Source organism: Halichoerus grypus, chromosome 10 (assembly GCF_964656455.1).
Source record: "Halichoerus grypus chromosome 10, mHalGry1.hap1.1, whole genome shotgun sequence".
Classification (NCBI taxonomy): Eukaryota; Metazoa; Chordata; class Mammalia; order Carnivora; family Phocidae; genus Halichoerus; species Halichoerus grypus.
The window spans coordinates 39,835,611-39,863,405 of NC_135721.1; the positions used below are offsets into that span (position 1 = coordinate 39,835,611).

The window sequence follows — 27,795 nt, forward strand, 5'->3', positions numbered from 1 at the left end:
GAGGTGCGGCACGTTTTTAGAAGGTGGGAAACTTCTACCCCAAGTCTGTAACAGTGAGGGCTATGGGATGGCACGGGGGTCGGGGGGCAGGCCCATCTCTCAGTAGAGCAGCACCTGGGGGTCTGTTCATCTCTCTTCTGTTTTGGGCAAACACAGGGTTCCCCTGGGAGGTCCCAGGTCTACAGAAGGCGAAAGGATGAGACAGGGGCCAGCAACCTAGGTAACCTTCCAACTGATGGACTCTAGATTGGTCTTTGAGCTTGAGAGAAAGATCTCGTAGGGGAGAATAACCTGAGATTTTTACCTGTAGACTGAGAGCTGGTTCTGGATAAAATGTGCAGTTTATTCAGTAAACATTTATCAAGTTATTTCTCTATGCCAGGAACTGCTGTGGGTGGAGGAAAAGGAAGGAAAACACCATAATCCTGTGAGGTAGGTATTTTTGTCCCTATCTGATGGATGAGAAAACTGAGGTTACATTCTTTGCTCCAAATGGTCTTAAACTCCAAGTCACTAACCAGGGCTTCACTGTCTTATCCTCTCCAAAGCCTCCCCTGACACCCTTTGCTCGTTCTGTCCCTTTCCACTCTGTCGAGGCCCCCAGGTCCACGTTGGTCCTGAGAGGGAGGGGTTGGGAGAGGCGGCTGAGCGGGCTCTGAGCACCCCCCTCCCTCTCAGTGTGTGTTGCAAGGGGTAAGCCGTGGCGGTCAGGTCTTGAGTAAGCAAACTTAGCAAATCCTGCCGAATGCCCTCCTCCAGACAGCTGCTTTTTGGGGTGAAGGGAGGAAAGACTACTAACAACACAATTCTCTTTTTTTGTATTCTTCTTTCTTCTGTGACTTGGTATCTCTGGGACTGACTACAAATGTGTTTATGATATAAAGTAAAATTTCCCCTAGTTTATCATATAATACAGCATAATCCCCAACCCCCAGCCAACCAAAGCACCTGGAGAGCACACAGTTCTTCTACGCTCTGGCTGCCAGATGTCTGAATCCAACCCTGAGAAGTCAGCTTTGAATTTTCAGGAACCAAACTGTGAAAGTATCAGACATATAAGTAGAATAAGTTTATACCTTTTTGACTGATAAATATTTATCAAGTGTGCGAGGTATTTTTGCTGAAACCATCTGGCAAGTCTGCCTCTCCTCTCTGCTCCTTCAGACAGGCCAGAGGTTGACGTCTGACGACCCCTTCTGGGCTGAATATTTATATCCACCCCACCCCCATTAATATGTTGAAGTGCTAATCCTGAATGTGATGGCATTAACAGGTGGGATTTGGGGGAGGTAATTAGGTTTAGATTAGGTCATGAGGGTGGAGCCCCATGATGAGATTAGTGTCCTTATAAGGAGAGGGAGACAGTGGATCTCCCTTTCTCCTTCCTGTGAGGACACAACAGAATAGCAGCATCCGCAAACCTGGGAGAACCCCTGATCTCGGACTTTCTAGCCTCCAGAACTGTGAGAAATAAATGTCTGTTGTTTAAGCCGCCCAGTGTTGGCATTTTGTTGTGATAGTCTGAGTTGATCAAGACAAGACCTAAATACCACGCCAAGGTGAGCACGAAAGAAAGCAAGGATTCAACCGTCAGAGAGAAAAGGCAGCTAAGGAGGACTGTCGAAATCCCATTCTGCCCCTTGTTTGGCAGATGTGGAGAGTGAGCCCCGAAGAGGGGAAGTGGCAGAGTAACCTAGCCTGTGGTAGGCGAGGCCGGGCTGGGAGCAGGGCTCCTGAGGGCTGGCTCAGCCCCTCTCTTAGGGAGGGTGCCACGAAGCTGCTTTCAGAGGTTGCTTCAGTCAGGAAGCAGAGAACATGAAAATCCCATAGCCTTTTTCATCGAAGAGAACTCAGTCTTTGCTCTGAGCTAGGAGCACTGTGCTGTGTGGAGGAGCTCACGCAGGTCTGGAAAGAAACTTGGCATTCAGCTCCACACTCCACCATGGAGAGGTTTTGTTACCTCAGACGAGGCTCTGAAATTTTCGGTACCTCCCTCTCCCTGTCAGTGGATGAGGGGCCTGTTGGACTTGCTGGATTAATCAGGTGAGGTGTGGAGAGATGTCAAGAGACCCTCTGGAGAATCCCAATCAATACCACACGTGAAAACAAAGCAGGCTTTGAAGCCCCTGAGTTCACAAAGGAAAGTTTCTTTGCTGCTAAGACAAGTTAGAACAACACAAAAGTGGTTAAAACTAGTTCAGAAATTTTCTTTGTTCCCTTCAGAAAGCTTTGGCTTTGGAGAGGGATTTTCCCATAGTACATCTGGGCATATATGGATCAATATGAGGAGGAGAGAAACATGAAGGTAAACAAGTGTGCCTTCTGTTGCTTGATTGCAAATCTGGAAAGCTCCCTCTCTCTGTCCTGGCACCGAGGACTCATGGTCCTGACTGTTGATGGCTACCAAGTTGAGCCCACTCTTCCTGAGCCTGGGCTCTCATTCTGGAACTTTCCTCCTTCTACCCCAACTTATATATGCCTTGTCTATCCACCTTCACCCCCATTCCTTCAAAGCCTTGGTCACAAGGCTTAAAGCTTGTTAGGTAGCCAGATCCTGTTCAAGTCTGTTGTGTTGGGTATCAATGCTTTACTCACAACAGAGGCTAATGCTCTGTGGTTTGGGACAAGTGATTTACTGCCTGGAAGCCTCCATTTTCTTATCTGTGAATAACTGAACCTTGCTAGGTGGCAAGATTCAAAACCCATGTGAATTAATGAATGAATGAAAGGGTCCTTGTCGGGGCACCTGGGTGGCTCAGTTGGTTAAGGGTCTGCCTTCAGCTCAGGTCATGATCCGAGGGTCCTGTGGTTAGCCTGCTTCTCCCTCTCTCTCTGCCACTCCCTCTGCTTGTGCATGCACTCTCTCTCTGTGTCAAATAAATAAATCTTTTTTAAAAAAGGGTCCTTGTCAAACTGTAGCATGCCTTATAAAATGTAAGATAGCATTATTAAACACTTAGTTTAAAGAAGTAATTTTCTGAGTTCATGTCACATCAAGGGAAAGATAATTATTGCTAGGTGCCCCCCCAGTGTACCTTCTGACTTGCCCAAGTAGGCCCTGCATTTCTCCACCTGTGCCTCAGTCTTTCCTTACTCTGTTTAATCCCTCTTCTAGAGATAGGAGGGAGTGCCCAAGGTGACCTAACCCTTCATGAGCTCTAACATAGAGATGGAGCACTGATGAGCCAAGGCAAGCCTTATGCGAGCCTACCCAGAGTGGAACTGGGGGCAGCCATGGGAGAAGAATCAGAATGCTTTGTCATTTACTCCTTCCAGGGGCCCACTTGAGCCCTGGACTGAACTGTCTTGGGAGCAGATGTTGAGCGGGACTTTTTGATTGCCCAGAATTGGTACTAGGGGTCCAAAACTGACGTTGAAGAGGTACCAAAGGAGCCACATTCTAAAGAGAGAAGTTAAAAATGCATCCCTCTCCTGGCCCAGCCTTACGGAGAGGTGGCAGCTATCCTCGGGCAATGTTCCCCCTTGTGGCTGTGCAGGAATTCATTGCCCTGAGAGGACATTGTGTGTGTGTGTGTGTGTGTGTGTGTGTGTGTGTGTGTGTGTGTGTAAGAGTTATCAGTGTCCAGAGCCTCAGGACCTGAGGGCCCTAGGAAAGGTGCTTCCCTGCCCTCCCTACAGGGGAGAGGAGGGAGTGTACTTTCCTTTCCCTAAGGCTGAAGGAAGACAGGGGAGGGCTCCAAGAATATCACACGTGAAGATTTTAGGTGCCTGCAAGAAGGGACAGATGATGTTTCATTTTCTAGAGGGATGCTCATTACTGATCTGTTCTGGGCCATGTGTGCAAGGGACAAGATAAGTGTCATAGAAACAGTCTGCATTCACGTTTGGTGGGCAAAGATGTGAGGATTTCCTGTGGGCCAAGGAAACCAGAGGGTTCAGCAAACAGGGCTGCCAGAGGACCCTAGCAGAAGATACTGTTGGGCCCACTCCTGGTGACGGTCTGCAGGGGGTGGGTGGCGGGGAGCTGGAGCTCCCTCTCCCCCAGCGAACTGTGCTCAGGGAGTCTTTACAAGAAGCCCCTGTATGGGGTCCCTATGGGAGAGCAAGCGCTTGGTTTCCCACCACATGGGGGCCACTTTCTGCTTGCCAGGAATGCAGCTACACCCAGTAGTGAGAGTGCTCTGTGAATGGCAGTTGAGTAGAGAGACATGTGACCTCACCACACTGAAGAATGAAGGGGGGAGGAGGCACCCGGAGCTAGACCAGGTGCTCCTCTCTCTCCTTTGCTCCAAGAGTCAGGGTCCCTGCTCAGTCCTGTACTAGCTGAAAGATGGAGTGTGAGAAAGGTTTAAAACTGGACTGAATAAGTTTTAATAACCAGAAGTGTCCCCCAAGTAATAAATTCTGTTCAGCTGTCCTTAAGAAGTCTGCTTTCCAGCGGGCAGGGATAAAGCAGTTAAATAAAGAGAAGGGTTTGTATTTGCACCTCCCATTGAGCTGTGACACCTCAGTAAACCACCTGCATGGGGGAAAAGGGGCAGTGGGAAGGAGATAAGATGGCAAGAGCATCTCAGGTATTCATTTCGTGGCCCACCGGCCTCTGTGTCCTGCTTTCCTTCCCTGCTAAAGCACTGAGTTTGTCCCAAAGACCTAACATAATGACCAGTCCATCAGAAGTAGGTTCCAGCACATGGGACTATTGAGGTCCCTTGCCCCTGACATGTCTCTGGCAGCAGCAGTAAGAGGAACCTGAAGGGTTAAGTCCTGAAGTCCCCAGAGTCCTCAGAAGTGTCTAGAGGCAGATGTCCTGAGGTCCTGCTCAGAAGGTCACTGGCCAGGCTAGATGTGAGGTCAGCGGAAGGCTCCGGACTTCTGCTCAGGGATCAGCTGTCAGCTCTCCTGGTCCCTTGGTCTTGATCCAGGCACCTGTGTTATTTTGTAGCCCCCAGGACTTCGATTGTCCTTCAGATGGATGGTCCCTTAACCAAGGAGCAGCCTTGAGTGGGCACCGCCTCTGGCTCCCTGGCTGATGCTTGGTTTTGGGGTTGCAGCCCCAGGAGCGCCACCTTGACAGATTATCCTGAAAGGTGTTAGGGGACTGCAGGCCACAAGGTGGCAGCAGAGGACTAGCCTGGTCTGAGGTTCCTTGCTGGCGGAGTCGGGAGACCCCATGGGGGTAGGGAGGTGGAGTTTCCTAACCACAAGGGCAGGTTGGAAAGGAAAAGGAGTGCCAGCATTTCAGCGGGCCGGGACGTCAGTTCTAACAGGTGTAGAAAGATTCCAGAACGGTGTTGAGATGAAACTTGAATAGAAAGACTAATAATCACGAATGTTTACTGTGACCTTGGCACTGTGCTTAACACTTAACATACATTACATGATCCGTTTCTTAGAACATTCTTATAATTATCCCTATTCTACTTGTGGGAAAATAGAGGTTCAGATTAATGAAATTACTTGCCCAAGTTCACACCGCTATTAGGAGCCAGGGGTAAAATCAAGTCTGTCTGACTTTAAAGCCTGAGCCCTTGAACCTGTGTTAAACAGTTCAAGTGTCAGGATAGACCAGTGGTTCTCAAAATGTGTTTCTGGGAGCCCCAGTAACTGGCATTACTCAGTGACTTGTTTGAAATGCAAACTCTCAGGCCCCACCCCAGGTCTACTGAATTGGAAACTCTGAAATAGGCTCAGCAATCTGTGTTTTTGTAAAGCCCCCCGAGGGGTTCTGATGCCAGTTCAAGTTTGGGAACCACTAGCGTAGACAGTAGTCCTACCTGCTTAAATGCTGGGCTGTGGCTTTGCTTCTGGGAGTCCCCTCACTGTGTAGTCATTGCTCTGCCCTGAGCTGGAATAACCTGGCTCCTGACTTGAGGCCAGCTGGCCCCAAAGATAAAGTAGATATTTTAGGGTTGCCCCGATTCTGCCCCTGACTTGCCAACATTTCTTTCTCACCTTCAGCTGTGGGGAAAAAACGTCTTTGTGGAACTTGGAACTTTTCTCTTCATTAACATGACGAACAGGCTCCCTCTCTCAAGGGCAGCCGGGTGAGACCAGCCTGGAATTTAGAATCTCCTTTATAAATAAAGTCTCAGCTTTAAGCATTAATGAAAGACATGGGATCATTATGGCGCCATTCATTTCTGATCTTGCCAATTCAGTAGCTGGAGAGTGTCTTCTATCTTCACTCCTGCCACTAATTATGGAACTCTGCCCTCATGTGCGGTAGTTCAGGTTTTTAGCAAAATCGTATTCATCTAAAAATATTATGTAATATGTAAGACTGGAGAAAAGACTCCAAATTGTTAATATTTGTCTGTCTAGCTAGGAATTTCTGGGTGATTCTTCACTTCTTTCTTTATGCCTTTATTTATTTATTTTTAACTTTGAAGTGTGTGTAACTTTTTCAGGAGGAGAAGAAAATAATAAACAAATCTTTTAATCTGGAAGGTGAACCCAACGGAATGAAAGTTAGAAGCCTGAAATTCCTGATGGGGCTGATCTGACTAGGGAAGAGCTGTTTGAAGTTATCGTATAACCATTTAAAGGGGAAAAAAAACCTCATTAATTTTCACTTTCTTCATTTGGAATTTATGATCACATCCATAGGAGGTAGGAGCCCTTTCTGCTGAGACTACAAAAGGACATTACGGACAAGACAATGTTTAGGAGAACAGATTGTTTACATGGAGCTTGAACTACCTTCGACATTCTCATTGATGTGCTTATTTTATACTTTTCTTACATATTCACTAGATTATAGGTAGTAACCCTCTGCATTAGCACCTATCTCTGGCCTTGACATCGGAGTGTAAGATGTATCAGTATATCAACCATACCAGTATACCAAGTCTATCAAGCTCTAAATAGTCATGAATGTTTTTTATCCAGACAGATGCGCAAATCCTGTCTCCAGGCTGAATCCCAGACATTCAACGGGCTGGACATTTGCTACGGAAGAACCAAAGCAATAAGATCTCCTGACGTGACCACCTCTCAGAGAATGGGCTTCTGGACATTTCAAACCTCTTTAGAAGCCAGGCAGCCTTGGGGAGGTGGAGATAGCCTGAGGGCAAACTCGTCATTATCAAAGCATCCTTCCTCTGATGTCCACAGACCTCAAAGGCACGCTGGTTCCCGGACTCGCATTAGGTCTCCGGTAAGCCTTTGAGGACAGAGGGCCTCAGCAATGGCATCTGTAGTATGCGCCAGTGGATCCCCGTGAGCTAAGCTGCTGAGGAAGCCCCTGTCCTTGCCAGAAGGGAAAGTGCCTCCTTCTGAGGAGTCTGGGAGGACTGAGCAGGAATACGGAGCCCTCCTCTTTGGGACTCTGGGCACACAGGACTCGAGACTGCAAGATGTGTATGACTGAACACCATCTCATGCACACGTCTGTCTCTTGCTTGCCTCCCTCATTAGAATATAAGCTTCCTAAAAGCCAGACCTTGTCTCTCAACTTCAAGCTGGTATCCTCAGTATCTAGAACATAGTGGATAATACTCAATAAATACGCACTGAATGAATGTGTGAAAGGTATCATAAACTCTATGTTTTTGGCATTTATTGACACTTCTGTTAAGTTAGGGCACTTTCCTAATAATTCAAGCAATTATATTTTCTTTTCAGCAACAGCATATAAGAACTCCAGTAACCAGGGTACCAGTAGGGAACATCTAAAATGATGCTGAGAAGAAGTTTTCTTGCTACAAAAACCCCATGGACCCTTTACATCTAAGAACTTCAAAACAGTGGTTCAAACTTGTTTATTTTGTTAGCAGAGAGCTCTTTCTTCAGTGGAAATCTGAGGCAGAGACCCAATATATAAACAAGATAAAAGTGGGGATGCTCAGGTTCAAGCTGGAGGGGAGGGCGGGGGAGGCTCTGAGCCCACCCCCTTCTTTTCTTCCTCTGGGGAATCCCAAAGCAGCTCCCTGCCACACCTGGGACGGTGGCTCTCAGACTTGGCTGCCTATTAGAATCACCTGGGCAGCTTTAAAACCCCAGATGTCCAATCACATCCCAAGAGCTGCCAATGCCTGGCGGCAGAGGGGCAAGTGATGCCCGGGTTCCGTTGGTTGTTGAGAGCACGCACACGATTTTGTTTGGTTTTGCCTTTGTCTTAGAACATTGTTGAGAGAGTGTAGGACTCAGAGTCAGAAAGAGCAAAGTTCAAATCCCAGCTCTACCACTTTCTAGTTCTGTGCATTTGGACTAATTACTTTAGTCCTTTATGGACAAAAATCCATGAGAGAATAAAGTCTATCAGAGCAGGGATATCGCCTATCTTGTTTAATCAGTGTATCTAGTATCGACACGCAGGATACTCAATAAGCATTAGTTCAATTAATGAATAAGTCATTAATTATTCATGGACCCAGGATGGATTGCATCTAGGTTTTATTTATTTTTTTAAGACTTTATTTATTTGTTTGTCAGAGAGAAAGAGAGAGAGAGAGAGCTTGAGCAGGGGGAGAGGCAGAGGGAGAAGCAGGCTCCCCACTGAGCAGGGAGCCCGAGGCGGGACTCGATCCCAGGACCCTGGGATCATGACCTGAGCCGAAGGCAGACGCTTAACCAACTGAGCCACCAAGGCGTCCTGCATCTAGGTTTTAAAGGTTCCCAACACTGTGATCCGAAGAATGTTAAGTGCTGTTATCACGTGGTCACCTCCTGCCAGGTTCTCAAATGCACAAGACCTAGTTCCGCTCTTGTTCTCCTTGAAAGGGGAACCCTCCTACACTGTTGGTGGGAATGCAGGCTGGTGTAGCCACTCTGGAAAACAGTATGGGGGCTCCTCAAAAAGTTGAAAATAGAGCTACCCTAAGACCCAGCAATTGCACTACTGGGTATTTACCCCAAAGATATAAATGTAATGATCTGAAGGGGTATGTGCATCCCAAAGTTTATAGCAGCAATGTCCACAATAGCCAAACTATGGAAAGAGCCAAGATGTCCATCAACAGATGAGTGGATAAAGAAGATGTGGTGTATATATACACAATGGAATATTGAACAGCCATCAAAAACAAAACAAAACAAAACAAAACATGAAATCTTGCCATTTGCACCAACGTGGATGGAACTAGAGGGTATTATGCTAAGGGCAATAAGTCAATCAGAGAAAGACAAGTATCATATGATCTCACTGATATGAGGAATTCTTAATCTCAGGAAACAAACTGAGGGTTGCTGGAGTGGTGCGGGGTGGGAGGGATGGAGTGGCTGGGTGATGGACACTGGGGAGGGTATGTGCTATGGTGAGCGCTGTGAATTGTGTGAGAATGATGAATCACAGACCTGTGATAATATATTATATTATATATTATAATATAATAATTATATATTATATATTATAATATATGTTAAAAAAAAGAGAAGATAGTAGGAAGGGAAAAATGAAGGGGGGGATATCGGAGGGGGAGATGAACCATGAGAGACTATGGACTCTAAGAAACAAACTGAGGGTTCTAGAGGGGAGGGGGGTGGGGGGATGGGTTAGCCTGGTGATGGGTATTAAAGAGGGCATGTATTGAATGGAGCACTGGGTGTTGTATGCCAACAATGAATCATGGAACACTACATCAAAAACTAATGATGTACTGTATGGTGACTAACATAACATAAAAAAAAAAAATGTTCTCTGTGGCCCCATAAAGAATGTTCTCCTCTGTGGCTCCTTTCTGCCAATTGTGCAGGGATCTCTCCTGGGCAGGGAGGCCTGCCTTGGCCTAGTGTCACCTGTGACAGCCTGAGGAGGTCTGTCATCATCACCTGGGGTGTAGTTAGGGGCTCCGTTGGCTCTCCTATAAAGCTGTATCTCCCAACTTAGCTCCTGTCAGTATTAGATAGATATTTTGGCCACCATCTTTCTTTTGTGTCTGATTTCTCAATTTGTTCACAGCCCAGGTAAGGAAAGTGAGTACTATTTTTGAAACGACCTCTTTGAGACTCCAACAGCAGACACTCCACGGCATTTGGCTTCATTTTGTGTATGTTTCTAAATAAGGATTTCACTTAGCTTCCATCAAGCAAAAATATGAAGCCTAGAATGTCTACACATGGAAGATTTAGCAGCAGGCCCCATGCTGGCATCCTCAAGAACAAGGCACAGGGCAGGGGTGGAGGACTAATGAAACATGACATTTCTGGAGCGCTTGCTCAGTAAAAACTCATGCATGGTCCCTCAGCTGGTAAGGATTTGAACCATTCTGTGAAAACCTGTCCAGGCTGAGTGCCTGGGGCATGGTAGAGACTCAACAGATGGGTAGGTGCAAGAGATAATGAGTGGATAAACTGGTGAATGAACAAGAGAAATTGGGAAACAAATGAGGGGAAAATGGAGGTAGGAACAAAAAGGGAGAAGGAAGAGGAGATGAAATTCAGACACATTTGGAGGGTCATCATTATTGCCAGCTCTCATAGCAGGCTCTTCCAAGTACAAATGGCTTAATTCACCTTAAAACACTTTGTCTTTCAAGATTCTTAGGGCCAGTGAGCTTGCTCCCTAGCAAGCTAACAATGCAAGATAGATTGAGAAATTGATACAAGTGGTTTCTGCTCGGTGAGAACAAGATGACACTTAAAAAAAATGTCACAGTAGAGCTGTGAAAATGTCAGCATGGTCACAGATGCCTCCTCCCACTCACTCACCTGGGAGGCACAGTTTATAAAGTCTGTAGACTGTTTTTATTTTACTGTTTTGGGAAACTTCTTGAGGTAGGCAGAATAATTATTGTTATCTTCATTTTATAAATCAGTAAATAGAAGTGCATGAAAATCAAAACAATCATCCAAAGATTCAATGGCTATTAAGGGGAGGTCACTGGAGATCAAATCTAAAACTTCTGATGTGGGGTGCCTGGGTGGCTCAGTCAGTTAAGCATCCGCCTTTGACTCAGGTCATGATCCCGGGGTCCTGGGGTGGAGCCCTGCATCGGGCTCCCTGCTCAGCGGGGAGTCTGCTTCTCCCTCTCCCTCTGCCCCTGCTCATGCTCTCTCTCTCTCAAATAAATAAATAAAATCTTTAAAAAAAAAAAAAAAAAGAAAGAAAGAGTCAGCCCCTGGATGAACTGAATTTGTGGTCTCAATTCCTGGTCAAGTTCTGCAGGGCTGATCTTTTTATATTAAAAATAACAAACAAATAAATAAAACTTCTGATGCCATTTCTAGATCAAGATTTATAAATTCATCATCATTATTCTTTCATAGAGTTTGTGACTAGTAACAAGTTGGTCAGGTATCCAAAGTTCATGGTTCCATAACATCTACTCCAGCAACCCTCATCTTTCCGGAGGCTGGTCATACCTGGAATGTGTTGAAGCTAGGGAAGGTGTCTGCATCCTCAGAAGTAGCTTTAGCCAACCGAGGGATGGACCATTTCTTCAGATAAAACTTGGAAAGTCTCAGCCTGTGATTGACATTGCACAGCATGCTATTAGTAGTATCATCTGGGAATTCCTGGTGGACTGGGAGCTGATGACTCATGGCATAGCTCTGGGTTATTAACTGATATGGCCATTACTTTCATGGGAAGGTCTTGAGTTCTTATCTTTTTAAAAGATTTATTTATTTATTTATTTATTTATTTATTTATTTATTTATTTATTTAAAGTAGTCTCCTTACCCAGCATGGAGCCCAATGCGGGGCTTGAACTCACGGCCCTGAGATCAAGACCTGAGCTGAGACCAAGAGTTGGATGCTTAACTGACTGAGCTACCCAGGTGCCCTGAGCTCTTATCTTTCTAGCTGCTGATGGAAGCTATTTTAAGGAAAATTAAAGGTTTTGGGGGGGTCAGAGAGTTTTTAAAAATTAGATCTTGTGCACAAACCTCTTTGTGGTAGAGTTCTTGGGGGTGTGAGTGTGTGTGTCTCCTTCCCAGATCATGTTCAAGGCTTGTCTCTGATGTTTGAGACAATAAGTGAGGAAGGTAGGTGACCTCTTCAAACTCTGTCAAAAGACGTAATCATGGAGGCACAATTGAATTAGTCATTTCATTTGGTGTTTTGGTTCAGAAAACAGTATCTGAACAACTTGGTTAAATTCTGTGTTACAGAGGAGAGTGCCATTGGGAAGGGGATAGAGTTGGGGCCATGGCATCTAGGCTGGGTCGAATTATGGCCCTGGCCCCCTGCAGCTTTTGTATTTATTCTCTGGACTTACACTGCCCCAGCGAGGCAGATGGGGCTCGACATCTGTCCCCTGGGCTCTTTGGATGGCCCTGGAGTGGATATTGTTGATTTTTGGCTGCCAACTTCCATTCCTTCCCCTAACAGCACCTCAGTTTCCTTCTGGGAGAATTACTGCTCTGTCTAGTGGGGCAAAAAAGGAAGGAGCTGAACCTCCCACCACAGACCCCTGTGACTGGTCCCCGGGGATCATCTCTCAGCCCTGGATAGTCAGGGAGCAGCATGCGACATACACTAGATCAGTTGGATTTTCTCTCCCCAAACTCTGAATCTGAAACAGAATGATCAAAATTGGAGGAATGCTACGAATCTGTGTTTCTGGCAGCAGCATCCAGTGGCGGGCAGAGAACTGAGTGGTGCTTGTTTTCACACTTTCTAGAGCTGTCCCATTTCTGAGGGCTACAAGCCTGGTTCTCCAGCTTCCTCAACCCCATGAGCACCTCCTCAGCCTTGGATAAATTCTTCTTTGGCTTCAGTTGCTCAGAGTTATATTCTATCCTTTGTGATCACCATACCTGAACTGGAAAAGCCCCTTCACTAGTCCCCTTTCCTCCAGAAATCCTGCACGTTTTTCTAAACAAGCCCAAACCTGAAATTCTTTCAATGCCTCTCTTGCCTACGGGAAAGCTCATGCTCTTCAGCATGGCGGGGAAGTCTCCTTGGGTAGTGCCTCATCTCTCTGAACTTTTTTTTCTTTATAAAATCTTCAACCTTTTCCCTCCTAAGACTGACTACTCTGTACGCAATTTCTGTTCTTATCCACTTATTTGAATCTCCATGACCCTAGTAAATGAACTTCCCTTGAAGGGGGGCATTCTATCAGATTCACCTTTGCATTCCTGGTACCTGGGCCCAGCGTAGATTTTCTTTTTGTGTTTTCAGGATGGTCGGATGGGTGAAGGAGTTGTCGCATTCCTTAGGGCACACTCACACACGTGAGTCTGGCACCTGTCCTACACGCCTGGCCTGGAGCATGAACCTGCCTTATAATTAGGGCAATGATCCTGAGAGTCCACAGGGAGTGCAGAAGCCTGTGTGCAAAGGTGGCCACAGCGATACCTCGCTTCCTGTGGACATACGCCTTTGCACTGTGACCTCACCGCTGTTCCCATCAAGAAGTGGGTTTAATTTTCCTCCCACTGAATCAGACCCTGTGACTTATCATGACCAAATGGCTGTGTTTGAACTGACATTGCGGGACTTCTGAACCAGACCTCAAAGAGCCTCTCAATGTCTGCTTTTGCCTTTTTTCCTTGCTGACTCAAGACCACCATGGAAAACAGCTCTGTCCAGCCTGCCAGAGCGTGGGAACCCAGGCTCAACAGCCGACAGCCAGCGCCGATTGCCAGACATGTGAACGGGGCCCTCTTCAAACAGTCCCCCCCGGTCAGGATGCCAAACAGTCGCAGCCAAGTGGGTGACCTTGGGAGAGACCAGCAGAAGCGCCGCCCAGATGATCTTGGCCCGAGTTGCTGGCCCACAGAGTTGTGAGCCAATGGGTAGTCGTTGTTTGGAGCTGCTAAGCTTTCGGTGGTTTGTGATGCAGCAATCAAGAACTGACACAGAGATTTTGGGAAACTTCTTGGTAGATGTAAAGAACAGGGGTGCACTGTCCCCTTCATAGTCCCTATTCTTTAATCATTGTGACTCTTTGCCTCCAGTGTCCACTTAGGGTGCTGACCAATGCTTCAGCTGGTCCCAGTTAACCCCAGGCTCTTTGCCACCTGTATTAATCAGCTCAGGCTGCCAGATCAAAGTGCCACTGAGTGAGGGGCTTAAACAATACAAATGTCTTGTCTCACAGCTCTGGAGGTTGGACGTCCCAGATTAAAGTGTCAGCCGGGTTGTTTTCCTTTACGGCCCTTCTGCCTGGCTGTGGATACCGTCTCCTCTCTGTGTTGTTACATGGGCTTCTCTGTGTGTGTCTGTGTCCTAATCTCTTCTGCTTCTAACAACAACTTTCGTACTGGATTAGGGCTCACCCATAAGACCTCATTTGACCTTATTTACCTCTTTCAAGGATTTATCTCCAAATATAGTCACACTCTGAGGTACTGGGGCTTAGAATTTCAACAAATGAACCTTGGTGGGGGCCACCATTTGGCCTGTAACACTGCCTAAAGCCTTAGCCAAGCTTGTTTTGCCATCCACTTCTTGTCTACTGGCAGTCAGAGAAGCGATTGTGCCGTGCTGGACCGACCCACCACTAGTTGGTCAGCTGCCATTGTTAGTGATACCCTTCCAGATGTGCGAAACCCCTAAAACAATTCAGGGAGGACAGGTGCATATGTCACCATCCAAGTCCATGTCCTTGCTGGCTGCATTCTGGGGCTGTCTGCGTATCCTCTGGAGGACGCTGCAAAGGACAAGACGGGGCCGGAGTCTGTGGAGGCCACCACAGGCTGGGGCCATTTCTGCTGACGCTACAGTGTTCCTGCTGGAGAAGACATCCTCGTGTGTAAGGGGCAGGGTGGGAATGAACTTTTGCCAAACTCTAGAGAAGAAAAGTAAACTCTTATGGAAACTCTGGAAAGAAGGAATTTGCTCGAATTCTAAGAACGGGACCTGGTGCCTCTGCAGCCAGCCCCCCGATGGAGACCGGCAAGCTAGAGGGGAGGGGTGGTGGCAGGATGGACAGTGCACATGTGTGTCTATGAACATTTACCTTGGTTAATCAATATACACACAGCCAAGGAGGAATTCGTGATAGAATTATCTAGATTTCTGAAGGGTAATCAGTTAGTATTTATTAAATGTTTGCTACGTGTGAAGTCATGCATTATGGGTTGTGAAGAAAAATTCCAATCTTCACTCCTGCTGTTAAATAATTTCTGAAAGGCCTGAGTTACCTTTTTTGCCTAATTGAGTCTAAGTTGGATCGTAAGACTGACTTTAATGACCTGGCCCCTCTCCAGCCTCAGGCATGAATTCTTACTTCTACTGATCACTGGCACAGGGCTGGAGCGAGCCAGGAAAGATGATCGATCGGGCTACGTGTCAACAGATCCAGTTCATGCTTTCATCTGTTTATGCAACACAGCTTTGCTGCAGATCTCATCATGGGTGCCAGACCTGGGCTGTGACCCCGAAGATCCGCAGACCATGAAGCCAGGGCCGCTGTGCCAGAGAGCTCAGAGCCCGTGGGTTGCTTAAAGACAACCTAGAAGTGGCTCATTTGCATGAGTTCTTGAAAATAACAGCAGTGTCCCAGTTACTTGCATTCTTGACATTCTAAAAGTGGATTCAGCGAAAATATCCCAGCTCGTTAATGCCAGTTAGTTAGGTTATGTGCACTTTTCTTGCATGTACACCTAAGTTGTATGTTTTTACTTGTGTGTGTCTCATACACACACGCACACAACTGTACATGATGATCACACAATCTTACTAATCAAGTCATTACTGTGACACACCTGCCCTTGCTTACATGTGCACCTACGCACAAACACACGCGTGCTGACCTGCGTACATAAACTTAGCTGTGCATGAGAATTTGCTTTGAGAAGGTTCCTGTGCTGCCAGCCCCATAGGGGAGACAGCAGGGGCGGCCCCTAGCATATCTGGGAGATACTAAATCCAGTCCGAGATGTGGTGGGTGGTCAAGTTTAGGCAGTGACATTCACCGGAAGAGCAGTTTGTGGTGATTAAAGTGCAGCCCAGGGCTGGCTTGGGGACAAGTGACCAGGGGCACAGATGAGGTGACAGAATAGGAAATAATGTGTGGAGTATTCAACAGGGGGAGACTGATTCTTCTCGGTAATTCTACTGGTCAGTGCCTCCGGGGGAGGCTGCGTGATATAAAGGGTTCTCACACTGAAGCCAGGAAAACCTTGTTCTGAATCCAGCCCTTCCAGCCTGTCTGCACATCAGTGACCTCCCTCTCATGCTTTTGGGAGGATTACATGCATAACATATATAAAGCAGTTATTACTTTGAAGTCTTTCAACAAATGCTAGCTTCTTTCCTTCTCTGGCTTGAAGCCGCTTTCCGTGTCTTGAAGGTGCCACCCAGAGACAGGAAAAAGAATCAGGCAGATCACGCAGGGTGTCCCAAACAATTCAAATATACATCCCAGAGTGATAAAAGTTGAGAAATCTTTCTCTTTTCCACCACTTTCGGAGCTATTTAACTTCCCAGGGAGCATGAGAAATGTCTAGGGAGAACTGACTTCCGCTCCCTCTGATCTTAAAGTCGACGGAATGAGGCTGTCCTCTTGCTGGGGGGCCGAGGCACCTGCGGATGGAGTTTCCATATGAAGCCCACAAATACTGACACATGCAGGAAAATTGTGTAAGAAGTACGAAGAAACTCTTCGGGCAGAATATTTATCACAACAGCGTGGAGCCTCACACGGTCTTGTGTCTTCTGATCGTGGGCTCTGAGTGAGTCGGGGGAAGAACTTTAAGGGCAGAACAAAGAGCCAAGTTCCAGAAAGCACTTCACGTGCCAGGACTTCTTCCCTCTAAGCACTGGTATGTTTATTAACTCATTTAACCCTCATAAAAACTCTGTAAGGTAGGTATTACTACAGCTGGAGAAACAAGGCACAGAGAAGTTAAGCAACTTCTCCAAGTCACACAGCTAGTGAGTAACTGAGCTGAACACAGATTCAAACACAGGAAGCCTACCTCCCAGTCTATGCTTAAACCCGTGATGCTATGGCCACCATTATAATCGGACAGAGAAGTTTAAGACATTTTCAAATTTAATGCTGGGGCGATGAAAGACCTAAAAGTGAAAGGCAGAACTATAAATCTTTTTGCAGCGAATACAGAACAATATCTTTATGTTCTTGGAGTAGGGAAGGATTCTTAAGTTCGACCCCCAAAGCACTAACTCTAAGGGAAAGACTGATAAATTCAACTGTGTTTTAAAACTAAAAACTTTTGTTCAACGAAATACATCCACAAGAAAGTCAAAAGACCAACTCTGGGGTGGGACAGATATTTTCAACAATTATCATTACGAAAGGCTAGTGCCCAGAATACATAACCGACTCCTTCAAACTATTAAGAAAAAGAAAAACAATTCAAAAGAAGAATCAGCAAAGGATTTCCACCCACTCTTCATAAAAAGGAAATATAAATGGCCAGTAAATATGTGAGAATGTGTTTAACTTCATCAGTCACCCAGGAAATGCAAAATAAAACCACTAAGGAATATCATTAAAACACAACCAGAATGACTAAAATTAAACACTCTGAAATACCAAGTGTTGATGAAATGTGGAGCGGAGGAAATTCTCCCTCATGCCGGTAGAAATGTAAAATGGTACAAACACCTTGGAAAACTGCAATTGACGATCTTCATTCCTTATGACTCCGGGCATCATTTTCTGGGGATAAAGCTAGAGACATGTGTGCATAAGAGCACCACGAAACAGATATCAACAACAAGCAATGTTTGTAACAGCTTTGTTCCCAATTGTCCCAAACTAGAAGGAACCTAAGTGTCTATTAACAAAGGAATGGATAAATAAATTGTGGTATATGCATACAACCGAATATTACCCAGCAGCGAAAGGAGCTACACACAGCAGCTACACACAAGGACAAACATGAATATTACAAACCTAATGATGAGCAATGAGCACAAGAAAAGTAGCATCACTTCTAGTGACGGTATCCCCCTCTAACGTTTTCCCTAATAAAACACACCTGCATGATTTTACTTGGGGAATTCTGGGGGCAGCATTACATTTCGGGGAAAAGCTCTGCTGTCACACGGATTTCCTCTCCTAAATTGCTGTCCATCTATTGTCCATCTCTACGCCTCTCCAGGAATAGAGAAATTTCCATAGCATGACCTCTGTGCCAGCTACTAGTCCTCATTCTTCACATTTATTATTTTATTCAATCTCTATGGAACCCCACGAAGGATCCAGTTTCATTACGCTCCTTTTGCCAATGAGAAAACTGAAGCACAGAACAGCTAGGCAACTGGTCTAAGGCTGCACAGCTGGTAAGTGGCAGAGTTAGGATTCAAATGCAGGCAGTCAGATTCCAGAGTCCATGGTCTTGTCCCTGACACTTTGCTGTCTCCCATTAAAGCATTTTTTCTAGACACATACGGAACTCTCCAGAAAAGGGACTTTGGTGAATAAAAACCTCTTCATTTCTTTCTGCAAATATGTGTATTTCTAAATTTTGCATTGGATTGTCAACATTAGGCATACTTAAGATTGGAAACACTGTATTTTATTGACTCTAAGACACCATTGATGGAAAGATGCACCATTATTTTGTTCATCATTTAAACTATGACTCCAGATCTCAGTGATAGGGCAGCATGACCCATGACTTGGTCACATTGCTTCAAATTTTCTTTAACAAATTTCAAAGGTCTGGGCAATTTCTCTTGCCTTCAATCTCAGTAGCAAAACATATGTTGCTTTATCCACTTATGGATATCTTTCTTTGGTCTTTGAGAGAGCTCACTGGTTAGTTTCATATATATATATAAAATCACACTTATTCCTTTCAATGTCAAATGTTTGTTCTACTAATATCACATTGACACTGCGCTGCTCTGTTTTCTCCTTTTCTGAAAACACAAGAGGCATTTTGCTTCAGTGTTGAATTCTTGTACATTTTGGAGGATTATTTTCCCCCTTTTGATTAAGGAAATGTTGAAACATATAAAAAAGTGGAAAGAATAGAATAATGAACTCCCATGAATCTGTTATCTAACTTCAACAATCACCAACATTTTACTGTTCTGGGATGAAGACATTTTAAACTTTAATTAAACTCAGTACGCGAACAAAGACAATGGACTAGCTGGGCCATGCTGGGGCACGCGGGCAACGTCCGTTCCACTGTAATTGACTCCTGGCTGGGAGACATGGGGCCCAGCATGGCTGCCAAGTACAACCCAGTTTCAGAGATGTTAAAATGTGAGAAAACATGGGCTTAGATGGGTCGCATGCAGCCGCCATGAGGCCAGGCTGCATTTTACTTACGGGTCAGTACCCAAGGAGTCAGGATTGCCCTTATTCAGTGCTTCTGAGGTTTTCTGTTTTTCCTTTTCAGTTTCTCCCCATCACCAAGACACAAGCAGGAAAGAATCTTTGCATGTTTCCTGGAGAATCTCCTTCTTCTCCCCCAGTCTTCGGACTGTCAGGGCCAGGCAGGCCTTTAGCAACCCACTGATGGCTCTTGTGGGGCCTAACTGGAGAGAGCCCAGGCCCTGCTTCTTCTCCTCCCAGGAGACTTGGTCATTCCCCTGTGCCTGAGGATGTGTGTACAGCTCAGATCTGGCCTGCTCGGGGCATGTGAGTCCAGCCCAGAGATGTTGCTTCTGTGAACCACAAGTGATGCTTGCTGTTTGCAGATTTAGTACCTGAACCAGGTTCTAAGTCCCCTGTACCCTCTCTTGCCCCGATGGTCCTACCACTTGGACTTAAGAACTTGCCTTTCTTCTTCCTTGCCTTTTGTCCTGGTTACTATCCTCCCTTCTGCCAAAATGTGTCTCTGGATTGATATCCTGGTAACAGATCCCTTTAGGCCTGGAAACAGGACCCCAAATCTGTGAATTCTCATGTCAGGGACTCTGTACTAGGTTTGTAAGGCTGGGCATGCTGGGCTGAATGTCTGAAGCCCAGAGAGGACAGTGTGGCCAAGAGACGCCTTCTTTAGACTCTGACCCGGTGGGGCTGCCACGTATGGGAAGAACAACCCTGGCAGGAAGCAGTCTGAGCAGAAGCCTCCCGAGGTCAGGAGTGTTCATCCCGGGTGTCAGAGGAGAGCATGATATGGCCGAGTGAGAGAGATCCTAGTGGGCCAGGCAACCGGAGTCCTGGTCTCAGCGCTGCCCATACTAGCTGTCAGTGACTGATACCACACACATCCAAGGCGTCTTACCACTTCAGTGTTCGTGGCCAAGCTCCAGCTGGCAGCCTCTGCTTTCATTTGTCTGCAGGATTTCTTCAAGGAGCCACGGAAGGCCCCTCTGCCCACAGTCTGTCCCAGCAGCCTTCAACCAATAACTGTGGCAAGTAGGCCTGTAAATACTCCAGCTCCCTCACTGCCTGGGTGGGATAACTCTGAGGTCTAGTTCTGCTCCATTTCCAGAATTTCCTCAGGCAAGTAATCTTCTGGTACCCACAGTGGTTATCTGGACTGTGAACACATCCTTTACTGGCTTCCTTCTCTTCCTTGGCTCACTTTCCCAGGATTCTTGTTTTCTTGCATTCCTTAAACTACTTGCATTCAAACCCTTGTTTCAGGGTCTATTTCTTGGGAGGAACCAAAACGAAGAGAATGGACACGTGGGTTGTTTAGTTTCCTCAGGCCACAGTTTTCTCGCCTGTGAGGTAGTAGCCAAGTTTGCAAGTATGTTGGGGCGTTAGAGTTCCCCAGGCATTTTTGCATGCACTATCGTATTTGGAGCCCAGGACAGACCTGTGAGCAGGCAAGGTCTTGTTGTCCCATTTTGCAGATGAGGAATGAGAGGCCCTGAGAGTTGTCCAAGGCCCCTCCACTGGCAAGTGGCCGAGCTGAGACTAGAGCACAGGCCCTTGAACTCTGAGACCACTAGTTTCCTTTCCAGGGTTTTCTGGTCTTTACTGTTCCCTTCCAAACGTTGTTCTTATATTTCTGAGTCCAAGAAAAACAGTTCAGTGTTGGAGACAGTTTTCATCATCTAGGCTTCATCCTTTGGGACTGTGTGGTCAGCCCTGGCTGGGGGAGGTGCTCCCAGGGGTAAGTCTCTGGTACCCTGGACAGGCTCAAAGGCTCTTCCATAGGTCTCCCGAGGGTGCTAAACTCCCAGGGCCACTGAGCCTTAAGGAATACATTCACATCTCGTGATCCCACCTTCTGGCAGTTCTTTCCAACTGGCTCTGGGTCATCAGCCTCAGCGTCATGGTAGAACCCAGAAGACAGTCAGGGTGGGTTGTCTATCCTGGCTCCACGTCTCCACTGGCTCCACGTCTCCACTTGGTTGCGTCTTCCTGGCAACGATAACTGGCTCTTGGTACTGACTCTTACAAGGCCTTTGTCTTATGATGTCCTGGGAGGAAGGTCACTAAGTTCTGGAGGAAAGAGGGAAGTGTCCAATGGAGGCCATTTTCCCCAGTAAGATAATCGCCTTATTATTATCCCATCCTAGGGAGAATATCTTTGGACACCTTTGGACCCCAACCCTACACCTCTAACCTGGCCCCACATCCCACCCAGTCTTCAGCCAGGAAAACAAGTGTGGGTCTCTGAATTTAGTTAACTCTCTTGGACTTTTTTTTCTTTTTAATTTAAATTCAATTAGCCAACATATAATACATTGTTAGTTTTTGATGTAATGTTCAATGATTCATTAGTTGCATTTAACACCCAGTGCTCATCACATTATGTGCCTTCCTTAGTGCCCATCACTCAGTTACCCCACCCCCCACCCACCTCCCTTTCTGCAACCTTCAGTTTGTTTCCTGGAGTCAAGAGTCTCTCATGGTTTGTCTCCCTCTCTGATTTCTTCCCATTCAGTTTTCCCTCCTTTTCTCTATGATCTTCTGCGCTATTCCTTATATTCCACATATGAGTGAAACCATATGATAATTGTCTTTCTCTGATTGGCTTATTTCACTTAGCATAATACCCTCCAGTTCCATCCATATCAATATAAATGGTAGTATTCATCCTTTCTGATGGTTGAGTAATATTCCATTGTGTATATATACTACATTTTCTTCTGTTGAAGGACATCTTGGCTCCTTCCACAGTTTGGCTATTGTGGACATTGCTGCTGTGAACATTGGGGTGCAGGTGCCCCTTCTTTTCACTATGTCTGTATCTTTGGGGTAAAAACCCAGTAGTGCAATTGCTGGGTCATAGGGTAGCTCTATTTTTAACTTTTTGAGGAACCTCCATACTGTTTTCCAGAATGGCTGCACCAGCTTGCATTCCCACCAACAGTGTAAGAGGGTTCCCCTTTCTTCACATCCTCTCCAACATTTGTTGTTCCCTGTCTTGTTAATTTTAGCCATTCTAATTGGTGTAAGGTGGTATCTCATTGTGGTTTTGATATGTATTTCCCTGATGGCAAGTGATGTGGAGCATTTTTTCAAGTGTCTGTTGGCCATTTGTATGTCTTCTTTGGAGAAGTGTCTGTTTATGTCTTCTGCCCATTTCTTGACTGGATTATTTGTTTTTTGGGTGTTGAGTTTGAGAAGATCTTTATAGATCTTGGATACCAGCCCTTTATCTGATATGTCACTTGCAAATATCTTCTCCCATTCCATAGGTTGCTTTTTAGTTTTGTTGATAGTTTCCTTTGCCATGCAAAAGCTTTTTATCTTGATGAAGTCCAAAGAGTTCATTTTTGTTTTTGTTTCCCTTGCCTTTAGAGATGTGTCTTGCCAGAAGTTGCTGCGGCTGAGCTCTCCTGGACTTGTTGACTTCTCTCTCTCATTTGTTCATGAAACACTCCTTCATCCCAGCAGCTTTCTTTGTTACCTCTGTTCCTTATTCTTTATTTCATGCTCTCCCTTATTTTTTGGAAGGTGACAAAATCTAACCAATCCCACTTTGATTTGGCATTCCTTATGACAAGCTTACAGACACCCCCACCCCCATCTGTTTCTGGCTATTTCACATAACCACTTCCCCGGAGCCAGCTGTAGCTACTAGAGCCTGCTCAGGTGTTGATTTCTTGGCCAGCACCTGCGTGGCCCAGTCAAGAGCACCCACAATGAGTATTTGAAAAGGTATCATAGATCACTTAGGTAGACTTTACATCTCTGGACAGAAGCAGCAAAGACTATGCTGATGAGCCTTTGCAAACTCAAAGCTATCTGGATGAGCTTTTTTAAACTTCATGAGCTGTTTTTATTTTGAGAGATTATTTTTGGTCACTGGTCATGATCATGGTCAGGTGATGGATAGGCAGTGATGCTCTGACTGAGGGAAGCTGGAAATAGTCTCTGCCCCCACCCAGTAATACCTATGCCTATTAGCCTGAAACTCTGACATCAGTGTGGGGTTCGTGTTGAGTCAACAGAGCCCTTGTCAAGGTTGCAGTACTATCAGGAAGGGGTAACACTGGAGTGGCTTTTGATGTTAACTACCTTAGCACACGTGAAGAGCACTTCCCAGGAAGTTTAATGATCAGATTAGAATCAATCAGTCACTTAGAGAGAAGTAAGATTAGCAAAAGGGCAGAATGAGGGCCCTGGACATTGGAGGATAGGGGACAAAAAGGCACTAGGGGCCACCAAAGGTTATTCTTCACAGCTTTGCCTCAGATCAGCACTTACCTTGATCTACCTTGTCTAAGTTTTATAGTAGTCCTTCCCAGCCATCTATAGTAGTCCTTCCCACCCATTTGAGGTTGTGCCACCTCAAATTTTTATCCTATTCCTTTTCACAGCAGTGCGGGAAAAGCAAACATCAGAAACAAGCAGAAGCTGAAAGGTAATACTTGAGTCTCTTCTTTCTTATCTCTAGAATGGGAGAAATACAGAATTATCACCAGGATCCAATAAGATCATGTGTCTACCATGTTTTGTAAACCATAGGACTCCTAGGCAAAGGTCCAGTTGAATTTTCTTGGAAAACACTTCCCTTTGCACTGTCAATCACTCTCACCTTTTGAAAATTAGCCAAAGATTTCACATCTTTTGAGGTAACCTGATGCCTCTTTGGGTTTTAGAAAATCTGAGTGAGGAGTTATTCTACGGGGCCTGCAGGCTGCTGTTATTTTTCCCCTGGGACTCACCTGGAAGGAGCTGTCCAAGGTGTCATGTCTGGGGAAGTTCAGAGAAGAGGGTAATGCACACGAGGAGGGAGATGGTGGCTCGTCAACAACCCTTCAAACAGGAAAGGCTATGCTGCCTGAGACCTTTGGGGGTGCTCTCTCAGCCTCCAACAAAAACCCTTTCCCAATTTGTGGGGTGCAAAATGGCAGGCATTGTTGCCTGCGAATCCTCTGCAAATGTCAAACCCATTATCAGGCTGAGGAAGGCAGGGTTTTAATTGAGCTTTTCCTCCAACCTTCTGCCCTCCACAGCCATAACAGGACAGCTTGTGCCATCTTGGCCTTTTGATAAGACCCAGACTGGAAAAAGCAAATGATCTCTAAAGAAATGTTTGGACAGGAATAAGTCTGAACTGGAAGTGTCTGTTTTCTTTATGTCCCTGTATCTTCTTGCTGCTAACATATCTTGCTCACAGGATGAGGACACTATCCGTCACAACAGGTCTTCAATGCAGGTAAAAAAGAAAAATGCAAGCAAGAAAGGTAGAGGGAGAATCAGGCTGACACTTTGAAGGGCATGTCCTGGTAACTCTATAAAGGTGCTTCAACTCTCTTCCGTCTTCAACACCACCCCTCCCACCCTCTTTTAACCCTGAATTTTCTTTCCCTCTCCCTTGGCCAAGCTTCTAAAAAATACAATTTTTCCTTGCTCTTATTCTTACATTCCAAAGCTTGCCCACCCATTCAGACTGATTTATTGGCCTTGCCTTTGCCATATCTCCAGTGGCCTCCCAATTAGAATTCATTTACTCTCTCTGGCCCCACTTTTACTTTATTTCAGGCTGCCATCATTTCTTGGTTGGATTATTTCAACAGCTTCCTAACTGGTCTCCACGTCCTGTCTCTTGCCCCTTTCGAACCCATTCTTTTCACTGTCTCCAAAGGGATCCTCAAAGGCACCTTAGGCCCCGAAGGATGTTCTAAATCCCCTTGCTTGGTTTATAGAGCCATTTGGATACAACCATTCCCCACCTTGCTCCCTCCTTCCTGCCAGTCCCTTGAACAGGTGGTGCTCCCACTGTACTGATTTATTTGTAATTTCCCAAACTTGCTCTGTTGTGCCTTTTCTTAGGATCTTTGCCTGGCTGCTTCTTCTGTCAGAAATGCTCTCCCACTTTGCTATGCTGATCCTCACCTCTGCAGTGTTAGCATAGACTTCTTTGGCTCCTGGAAGCCCTCTCTGTTCCCATAAGTCTAGATCTTGCACCCCCACCCCATATGTTCCCCCTGGAATTGTGTTTCCCCCACTTTTTCACACTGTACTTACTATTCACTTGCTCCTCCCCCTTCTAGAGAGTGAGCACCTCAAAGGTCTCAGGAGCAGACTCTAACATGAGGGTTCAAGGATAGGTGATGTTCTAAAGAAAGTGCTCCCTCGGGAGGCTGGCAGGGAGTTGGGGGAGCAGGACAGTGATGGGGAGGGAACCAAGCAAAGACCTGTCCTCGGGGGATACCCTTGAGGCTGACTCCAGCCTGGTCCTGCAGGGAGCTCTGGAGTGTAGGTGATGCCCCAGCATTGCTCCATGGGAGCAATGGGCTGTGGTCTCCCCACATGTATAGGTCACTGGTCAAGGGCCGCCATGGATAAGGTAAACCCCCAGGATTCCAGCTCTCCTGTGTGTGAGTGTGTGGACAAGCCTGGTGGTGGGGCTGTCTCACTGCTGAGTCTTAGAAGCAAAGGGATACTGAAGGGGAGTAGATTGCAGCAGTGACAAAAATTGATCCCAGGGGGCCTGGGTAGAGCACTGACATTGCCCCTACAGTCACATTCCTTGTGGGACATTGTTCAGCAAATGTCCCACGCAGTGATTTGTTTTGTTTTTGTTTTAAGATTATATATATATATATATATATATATATAGAGAGAGAGAGAGAGAGAGAGAGAGAGAGAACGCAGAGGGGAAGAGGGAGAGGGAGAGAAAGGATCCCAAACCGACTCTATGCTGAGCACAGAACCCCAGAGAGCTCAATCCCTGACCTGGAGAACATGACCTGAGCCAAATCAAGAATCGGACGCTTAACCAACTGCACCAGCAGGTGCCTCTGCAGTGATTTGTTTTTTAATTGAATTGGTGAGGATTTTTCGGTTTGTGACATTTTACACTATTCCAGCCTCCTTCCTTGAAAGTATCTCTTCCACTGGCTTTTGAGGTACTGCTTTAACCACTGCTTCTCCTCTTTCCATTCCATTCTGCTCTGTGTCCCTTCTTGGCTCATCATCCCCTGCTTGTTTTAAGCACTGGTGTTTCCACGGGTTATGTCCTCAATCCTCTTCTTGGTTCACTCTCTGTGAGTGTTCTTACCTCTATGTATGGTTTAATTATAATTTATATCCTAATGATGCTCCATTTCATATTTCTTTTATTCACTTACTCATTCATTTAACAAATATTTCTGAGAGTATATTGCCTACTATGTATGTGTCAACCACTAGTCTAGGTTCTTAGGATACAACATTGACCAAATCATACGCAGATCTGTCTTTGGAGAGCTTGCACCCTGGTAGCAGGGTGGGAAGGTGGGCAGATAATATGCAATTAACATAATTAAATGAGAAAATTATGTAATACACTAAAGGGAAAAGGAAAAGCAAAGCAGGGTGAGCAGGATGGAAGTGCTGAGGACACAGAGGGCAGGTGGAGGTTATGATTTCAGCAGATGAGAGTGGTAGTCCTCATTGAGAAGATGACATTTGAGCAAAGCTCTGAAGGAGCTGAGGGAGTCAGCTGTACCATTGTCTGTGGCGAGAGCATCCAGGAAGAGGGAACTAAGAGTGCAAATGCCCTGAGGTGGATTCTTGTCAAGTTCAAGGAATGCGGAGGATGACTGTGTGGCTAGAGCAGAGTGATCTCAGGAAAGAGTAGGAGATGAGTTCAAATGGATATGGGGGGTGGATAGATCATGTAGGGCCCAGAAGGCTGTGGTAAGGACTTTGGCTTTTGATCTGAGTGACCAAGTAGCATTGCAGGGCTTTGAGCAAAGGTGTGAAATATCTGATTTATAGCCCAATAGCCCTCTCCTGTCTCTAGACTGGTATATTCAATTGGTTTTTGGATGTCCCATGGGCATGTCAAGTTAAATGCAGTCTTCATCATTTGCAGATTCCATTTCTGTGAATTTACTTACTAGGTAAAATTTATTTGTAATCCCCAAATCAATACCTGGGATGCTTTTTTAGTCATTTATGGACATAGGCAGAGCAGTGGACAATTTTGATAGCATGTTCCCATCTAAGGTTGAGCAAGGTAACACCTCACCTTCTTAGTTCAGCTCTTATACTGTAAACAAGTTTCCTTTTCACTGTCTATTCATTGTCACTTTTTTTTTTTGCATTTTTGTGCATTTTCTTGGTGATTTCACTGTTTAATATGGCCCCCAACCTTAGTGCTGATGTGCTGTCTAGTGCTCCTAAGCACAAGGACGCTGTGACATGCTTTATGGAGAAAATGCATGTGTTAGATCAGCTTCATTCAGGCATGAGTTACAGTGCTGTTGGCTGTAAGTTCAATGTCAATGAATCAATAATATATATTAAACAAGGAATCTTTAAAGAGAAATGCACATTAAACAACGTTATGTATTGATTAATTGATGAAAAGTTGTGGCCAGAGGCTTGCAGGAACTTAACCTTGCATTTCCCCTAGGAGCAATGGTTCAGTATTCATTAATTCAGTGTTCGCAGTGACTATAGAACATAACTACCACAAATAACGAGAATTGACTGTATGTAAAACGTAGCATTTATTTTTAGTTCCATCATTCACCAAAACACCCCAACCAGATAGAATTCCTACTTCCTCCTTCCTTACATCAAATCAGTCTGAAGCTCCTCCTTAAACATCCTCTTCTCCCCATCTCCACTACCACAGCCTTACTTAGATTTTCATTTTGCCTGGACTGAT

At 45.7% G+C, this 27,795-nt stretch overlaps 1 long non-coding RNA gene across 1 annotated transcript; it reads left to right on the forward strand.

The window, feature by feature from the left end:
- Nucleotides 1–287: 287 nt before the first annotated feature.
- LOC118551531 (uncharacterized) lies at nt 288–7,501 on the forward strand. Its single transcript, XR_004925103.2, has 2 exons — nt 288–432; nt 6,850–7,501. It is a non-coding gene; the product is annotated as an uncharacterized LOC118551531 (long non-coding RNA).
- Nucleotides 7,502–27,795: the final 20,294 nt, after the last annotated feature.